Source organism: Macrosteles quadrilineatus, unplaced genomic scaffold (genome assembly GCF_028750875.1).
Source record: "Macrosteles quadrilineatus isolate MER2022 unplaced genomic scaffold, UCM_ALF_1.0 Scaffold_2__2_contigs__length_208266976, whole genome shotgun sequence".
Taxonomy (NCBI): Eukaryota; Metazoa; Arthropoda; class Insecta; order Hemiptera; family Cicadellidae; genus Macrosteles; species Macrosteles quadrilineatus.
In genome coordinates this window covers 85,584,151-85,593,077 of record NW_026542595.1, presented here as the reverse complement: position 1 = coordinate 85,593,077, position 8,927 = coordinate 85,584,151, and positions in this window count along the sequence as shown.

Genomic DNA, 8,927 nt, shown 5'->3' with positions numbered 1-8,927 from the left:
CAGAAATTAGCATCAAACTTAATAATATTAGAGTAAACGCATTAGTCGACACTGGTTCATCAATAACTTGTATATCAGAATCCTGGTTCAATGAAAACAAAACCAAAATTTCACCATTTGAAGAATTTTCAGTTAATAATACAGTAATCAAAACTGCTACAAATGAGCGATCTAAAAGAGTCTCTCGAATTATTTACGTTCCCACCACAATTGCAGAACACACCTTGCCATTGGAATATCTTATTGTACCAAATCTAATAAAACCTATAAGGGTCAATATTTTAATTCGGGACAAATTGACTTCAAATATCTTCCCAAAAAAAAATAGTGAAATTTTTTTTTTTTTTTAATACATTCTACTGACATGTCAAATCAAGATACAATATGTGTCCACGCTGTAGACCCTTTTTTTGGCGGGAAAAAATTTTTGATTTTGACTAGGGGACACGCCGTTACAAAACTATGGGACCGATGTTACGCATGCGGGGACCGACGTTACATCAAGACTCAAGACCATGAAATCGTCATTAAAATAAAGATAAAAACTTATTTAAACCTATATTTGTTCCTTTTAGGCCATGGTGTTGCCTTTATATATACTGTCAATGCATTTTATCATCATAAAATAATCACTAATACAAATGCAGAGAAAATCAACAAAGTTAATTAACCTTTCTTATGAGAACAGAGTGTTTTGAGGTTTGAAAATAAATACAACTACTTTCAAAAAACAATTTTATTAATTGCACTTACAAATTATAATAGGCAGATCATAAGTCATTTAAACAAGTTACTGTTAACAAGATAGTATTAAATAAGTCGAGTCATCATCAACTATTTAATTTGTACTTAAAAAAACCTTCTATAGTCTTATTTCATCAGTCTCAAAGTTACTTTTTCAGACTTTTATTCAACAATATAAAAATGTTTCAAGTGAACTATATTAATAAATTTAACTTTTAATAGTCGTACATAAAAATAGAATATATCTGTATAGTAAAAACGACAAACGAATGAAGAAACAATAGACAAATATTGGCTGACAACATTATGAATAAAAAATAAGTGACGCAGTTATATTGAAAAACTATTAAAGTAACTGCAATTGTAGGATAAAATATAAACAATGTTCTGTTATTAATTTGAACTAAAATAAATTCACTCTTTTTCAAAAACGAAGGCTGAAAAAATGTTTTTTACAGTTACTGCTTCAACTCATTCTCGCACAACTCGTCAATGTATTCAGTATTGTCGAACACGTAGTTCCGTGATGATACTTTTCTGGGTCCCCCGTCCATCAAGCATAAGATTGAATTGCGTGTGATTGTTTGGATATCCGGTTTTGCTGGCCACTGGTAGTTGATTCCATTCTTAGTCATGAAAGAAATAGTCACGTCATCATTTTCAATTTTAACAATTTTTCCTGTAAACAAGCAGATTTATCATAATTTTGTTGAGGGAAGCATTGACATTCATATGATTAATAACAGGCAACAAAAAATATTAACTGATTTTAAATCTGTTAAAACATGATGCACGTTGTAATTTTCAATTCTTACGATTTGTCCTGTAAACAAGCATTTTCAATACATTCAAAAAAAGAGTTAGGCATTTAAGTGTCACTAATATAAGAAAAAAGTGATTGAGTAGGGTACCTTTTACAGGTACGATTTAAATAAAATACGCAATGGCAAATACATATTTCTTACAGATAAAAAATTAATACCTTACCTGTATACCAATTAAAGTCATAGATAACAGCGACGTAGGATCCCATCTCTAGGAATTCGGGGATATCATTGCTTTGGTTAGACTCTGGTGTCTTCTTTTTCTGGAGTTCAATGGTGGTTTGTCCAGATATGCAAGTATTGTTACACCGTTCAAACATGCAAGAGGTGCATGGCAGTTCCCGAAGTTGTATTTCGTAGGGCTTTGTACTGGTCCAAGTGATCTGGTGTACCTTTTTGATTCCTGGAATTACATGAGGTTTTGCCCCAGCTAACAATCCTTGCCACTCGACAACTTTGTGGCTTTGTACCTCAAACAGCTCGATTGATTTACAGTTTAGTTTTGCCATTTCGATGAAGTCAGATGTATCTATGATGTCATTGCCTCTAAGAACTACACCATCAGCTGTACGTTTAAGAGTACCTCCGATGCCATCCATGGCACCTTTGCCATGCCCTGAAACAGAGAAATTCCAAGTCCACGACGTAATGCCAGGCCAAATATCAGGCAGCTTCTTCATTAAAAGATAAATGTTGTTCTTGTTTTTATATTGTGACGATGGCCCGTCTGATCTGAAATGGACAGTATCAACATTTGGATATTTTGTTTTAAGACAGCTCACAATAGGCTCAAGGTGAGCCCAGACCGCATAAGCGTTATGGTCGAGATTTGATGACACAGTTGCGAATGATTGGTGACTTTTTGTTTTAACCCCATCTTCACCATTGGGACTTCTGGGAATGTCTTCTTTGTAGACAACTACAGTATGAATAGATAGTTGCCTCTTTGAGGCTCCAAAGTGCATTGCTTGTATCTCTTCTGCGTGTTTTATCACATAATTTTCGGAAAAATCCATGTGGATCATGATTTCATTGGGAGTAAGGTTTTCCTTCAAGTGTTTCATTGATTTGTAATGGTAATGAATTTGGAAGATGTGAGGTCCCATGAAGCTCAAACTCTCGATGAATATTACCACAAGCTCCTTTATAGTGCACTCCACAGTTTTTTTCTCCATAATCCTTATTATTTTTTCTTTTCCTTTGATTGTCCTTGTTTCTTTTTTTTGGATCCATTTTTTGTAGGTTATCTTTAAATCTTCTTCTGGTAGGCGAAATTTCATTTTCGAAACGCAACTAGGGCACTTCCTATACATGCAGGATTTTTTTTCTACATTACAGCATGATTCTTCCATGACTTTTCTAATTGAGTTTGTGTCTAAAACGTTTATCTGGTATAGCTTATCAACGACAAACTGAAAGTTTGTGTGATGGATGCAAGCGCATGTTTCCCGGTCCGCCATCTTTGGTGCTACAATATAAAAAGGCTTTAGCCTGCAAAACATTGAATATGACAGTTTAATCCCTGGATATGTTTTTGTGAAACATCCGTGTAGGTTTTTCATTGTATCCAGAAGGATCCTCTTCTGAATCTTGGTTTTTTTCTTCGTCCGTGTGTCTCTTTTACCAGGACACATTTTGCTGTTGATATCTTCTTCGAGAAATTGTTTTACTAGGTGTGAGTGGGGATGATTTTTCCTTCCTCGCTTGGTGTTTTGTCCCATCAGAGCCTTCCTGTATACTTTATACGACACAAAATTTTTGGCTTGGTTGATCATTCTATATTTTTTAAGATACGGCGAAGATACAAGATTTGATAATTCGTCTTTTTTCTTTGTATCTAAGTTGCTATCCGAAATCTTCTTTTCTAAGTTTGCAAGCATCGATTCAGCAAATACCAGTCTCCTTTTCACAGGAGTAGGAACATTTTTTCCTCCAGCTAGTTTTTTCACTTTTGTGTTGGGAGATGGAGATCCACAACTACCTGTTTTGAGCTTAAATCGTTGGGCTTGCTTTTTGTATCTCTGGGATTTTGTTTTTTCAATTTTCAAAGCAAGTTCCATCCTTTTTAGTGCTCTGTACACTTTAGATCTATTCAAATTTTTTTTCTTCCTACTACTATTTTTTTTAGTTAGGACAACACGATCAGGCGGAAGACTCTGTGGACTCTCAGGAGGTGAATTGACAAGTAGTTCCTTTAAAAAATTATCTCGTTCAGCCTTCCGCTTCCTGAAACGTTGCACCCTAATCCTAGTTTGTTTTCTTACTTTCCTAAGTTCCCGATCACTCATAGTCTCGACGGTTTTCCACGTATTCTCTTCTTTTTTCTTCTTTTTATACTTGCGGTCATATTCTTTTTTCAGTTCTTTTTGTACGTCTGTCATTCTCGCTCTCTGTTTTCTTTTTTTCTCCCTCTCATACATTCGTTTTTCTTCGATTGACATTTTTTTAGTTCGTCGTTTGCCTGCCATGATCTGAAAGTAGAAAATATTGTCGTAAATATCTGCTATGATTACATGAACACGCTATTTGAATAGCAAACTCTAAATCAGGGGTTCTCAGTCTTTTTGTCTGCGCGTACCACTTGATATTTAATTTTTATTTTTGGAGTACCAATACCTCAATTACTATTTAAGGAGGTGTTTATAAAAAATAAAAGTTTACATAAAGTACCGAATGTTTATTTTAAACAATTAAACACATAACACAAACCAATGTTAGTTAGATAGTATTTAATCAAAAATAAAGCAAGAACATTTGTTTCCAGAATTATAAAAAAACAGTATTGACTCCAAATTTGACAAATAAAACGTAAAACTAAAAGATAAACTAATAAATCAGTACCGGTAAATTATTTGACACTGATATCGCCAGTGTCAAAACGACTTAAATGACCTCAAAACATCAAAACAAAGAGAGAGATAGAGTGAGGGAGAGGGAGGGAGGGAGGAACGTCGAGACATGAGTCACATTCAATCAAGACTCGAGACGGCTGGACAGCTGACATGAAAGATGGTGCGGGTAGTGTACAGTCCAATCCAAAATTCCTGCTGAATATGTGATTTCTTAAACGTTAAATGTTAAAAAAGCCCCTAAAAATGACGCAAATTACTATTTTTTTATAATGTCTTTTGTTTTTAAAAACCCATAATTTTGGATTTAATATGTAATTTTCGACCCTGGATATTGCCTATAACAAAAAAAATATGTAGCTAGACTACAAATATTTTGCAAAAAAGAAGATTAAAACTTAATTCACAACATCTAAAAGACGTAACGCCGGTCCAAGTAACGGCGGTCCCTAATAAAATATATTTTCCGATATTCAAGGACCGCCGTTACAGGGACCGCCGTTACAAAACATTAAATTATGAATTTTTACAAAATAACAGCTTTACTCAAGACAGCCATATTGGAACCCTAGTATTCGGTCTAGCTGCTTAATACAACGAAATAGTCCAAATTGTCTTGTATTAGCAGGATTCCAATTAACTAACGGGACAGAAGTTACATAATAAAAACATACGCAAGCATTTTTTATGAGTGTTTTTAATAATACAAAGAAATCATAGTATTTAAAAATATTTACCTGCCAAAAGTCAAGAGGTCGACTGCTCAGGTTCACGTTCCACCACTAACTGAAGCGCTATTCCTACTCTAGTGGCAGTGACGTGAACTAATTTGGTCGGGGACCGCCGTTACCATAAACCTGGGGACAGCCTAAAAAAAATATCTAACACCCAAATGCGAAACCAGTTCATAAAATGCACCTCGGGTGGTCGTTTTAGACTATTTATTAAGAATGTTGTGCCCTATAACCGTTACTTTAAACAACGGTAACTACAAAAATCGTACCTTCAAACATCCGAAGGTACCATGGGGGACACGGGACCGCCGTTACATTTTAACATAGTTAACATTTTTTTTATTATGAACGACTTTTCTAAAAAATTCATTCAATGCCTGAACTTATGTCCAAAGTTGTATACTTTAATATTTTAACATGGTTGCAGCTTTAAATATGTTAATAATCTTGTAAAATCACAGGGACTTAAATTGTCCCGAATTAAAATATTGGCCCATAATATTAGGAGTAGATGTTTTGTCTAATCTTAAAATGGATCTGAATTTCAACACAAATGAAATAGATATGCAGATAAATAATCACAATGTTACTTTGAAGTTTTTTATGTGCAACCAAGAGGGACAAATATGTCACTTAATAATTAATGATAGCCATAGGCCAAATAATGAATATTTTAATGATGAAACGTTTGATGTATATCACGATGATCCAATATATAATAAATTTAATAGCACAATAAATAACTTCAAAAATAGAAAAACAGATCCAATCGAAGATGAAACATTAACCCAAGAAGAAATAGATAATTCCCTAGCAACAAATACGCACATAACCGCAGAAGAACGTGAAACATTAAGCAGTTTATTAAATAAATATCAGCATATCTTTTCTGATCAGCCAGGAGTATGCAACAAGTATACACATGAGTTACGTGTAGAAAACCCTAAGATTTTTAAAACTACTTCGTACCCTGTCCCGCAACAATATCAAGACCAAGTTCAAAAGGAAATTGATCGGATGGAAGCATTAAATGTGATAGAGAGAAGCAAAAGTACCTTTATTAATCCAATAATACCTGTTGTCAAAAAGACTGGCGAGATTAGATTGTGCCTCGATGCACGCAGGGCAAATGAAATAATAACTCCCGATTTTGAATGCAATCGAAGTGTAAACGAAATTTTGTGCAAGTGTAAAAGCGCTAAATTTATAAGTAGCATTGACTTAACAGCTTCATACTGGCAGTGTTGGGGAAGCTACTTTTAAAATGTAGCTAGCTACAACTACTGCTACATTTCCAAAAAAGTAGCTTAGCTACAGCTACAGCTACAGTTCTGCAAAAGTAGCTAGCTACAACTACAGCTACATTGAAATGTAGCTACAGCTACAATTTTAGCTACTTTTCCAAAGACGTTACTTTTTATTCCACGCACATTAGGTAAATGTAAAATTAATTGCAACTACATTTTTACTGAACAAACATTAAAAAAATGTCAGTATTGTATCTAACATTAATTGGAAAACAAATTATTCCTAGATTGTATTTAATTTTTTGGCATTATAAACCTAACATTACAACAACAGAACCAAATAGTTCGGTGTCCCATCATATTTAGTACTCATTTTTAAATATTGCATTATTTTTAAGCATCTTAAATGTAAATTTCATTTCAAAGGACATACAACCAAACTATATTTTAAAAGCTCATTTTATTTCTTTAATATAGATGCCTTATATCAACAATTAATACCAATAAAACTGTAAAACGATTATTTAAAAATACTTTTTTGTGTTACAGAGCCTAGCCTACTGAAATTGGAGTTTATTGCCTTTCTTTTAATGTTAAAAACGACATTGCTATAAACTTTTAAGTGATAAGTTACTTGTACTATGAATAACACTTTTCAATGTCAAGAAATCGTCCTGTATTGTCATTATGCATAGGGCAAATTGTGCTTCAACCTAGTTGATACAGAAAACAGTATCCAGTAACTTATCCTGAAATCGGCTTTTAATTTAAACATGTTTAAATTTGTAAAGTAAAAATAACATGTAGGCCTACTTGGCTATGTAACAAGTTGGCTATAGTAGGCTTGTTCTTGCTAGGACTAAACAGATAGGATTCCTAATAATTGAACTTGGAACTTGGTATTCGTCTTAAACAATAGCATAGCCTAGGAATTAATAGTCCTATACAAGAGCTGTTACCAGGAGCAAACTATGCTATTTTTTCAATGTAAGTTTCATGTTATATGGATATTTTTTCGTTACAATTATCATTTAGCCATACATATCTTAAATCACATCAGGTAATTTCCTCTTTGTTAATTTAGTAAACCTTTGAAAAATCTTCGTAATCTAATCAAGGAAGGGCTTGTGATGATGAACCACAATCAACAGCTGAAGCAAAGGTTGATAGACCAGCTTTCTCATTATTTTAAGGTTTAAGTGTTGGTTTCCATTAAAATCCAAGTTGAAACACTATCGGTATAATAAACAAACTAAATTGATTACTAATTTCCCTGTCAATCACTTGCAAGCATTCAATAGCTTCTCTTGTCACCGGTAACGTTTAAACGTCGGCTGCATCTAGCGATTTTATTTTATCTGACAGTAATCATAGAGTAGTAAATTAAGGAAATGAGAGCCAAAAATGTGGATAACACTCATTTAATGGCCTCCATGTCCACAAAACGTTGTAATAGGGAATGAAACGGCTGCAACCAGCTGTATGAAGCCAAGAAAGTAAGGCCTATTTTTTTTTTAAATCTCAGTTTGAAAGAGGTTGTTTCACGTAAGGTTGAGGTTATGATAAAAATCACTATCTCAAACAATGTTAATGTAGCGAGAAAAGTAGCTAAAATTCCGCTACAACTACTTTAAAAATGTAGCTAGCTACAGCTAAAGCTACAAAATCTTAAAAGTAGCGTAGCTACAGCTAACGCTACAAAAAAAGTAGCGCGCTACTGTAGCGTCGCTACTTGTAGCGCGCTACTTCCCAACACTGCATACTGGCAGATTCCCTTAACCGAAGAATCCTGGCAGTACACAGCATTTCAATTTAGAGGTCGAATTTATCAGTACACCGTGACACCTTTTGGTATCTCTACGTCACAAGCTGCATTAGTCCGTGCATTGGATAAAGTGTTTGACTCAGAAGTTGAAGATTTCACCGCTATCTACATCGATGACATCTGCATTATTTCACCAGATTTCCCAACCCATATGAAACACCTTGAATATATATTCCAAAAACTTGAAGAAGCTAACATGACAGTTAAATTCAGCAAATCTAAATTCTGCCAGAACTCGGTACCATTTTTAGGATATACTCTAACCAATGAAGGGCTACAAATGGATCAGAGTAAAGTGGATCCTATATTAAACTTTCCAACCCCTAAGAATCAATCACAACTAAAAGCTTTCCTTGGTAGCATCAACTATTACAACAAATTCATTGACAAATTTTCTGCTACAACACAACCTTTAATGAGATTAACCTCTAAGAAAAATAAATTCATTTGGACAGAAGATGATGATAAAACATTTTCAAAAATCAAACAACTTTTCCTACAAACCAACACTTTAATCCATCCAGACCCCACTAAAGAATTCTACCTCCAAACAGATGCATCTGACTACGCAATCGGTGGTCACCTATATCAGTTAAGAGAAAATGGCGATAAGGCTGCAATTATGTTCATGTCGCGAACATTACAACCGGCAGAACAAAGATACACCACCACTGAGAAAGAATTGCTTGCTATACTCTACTGTC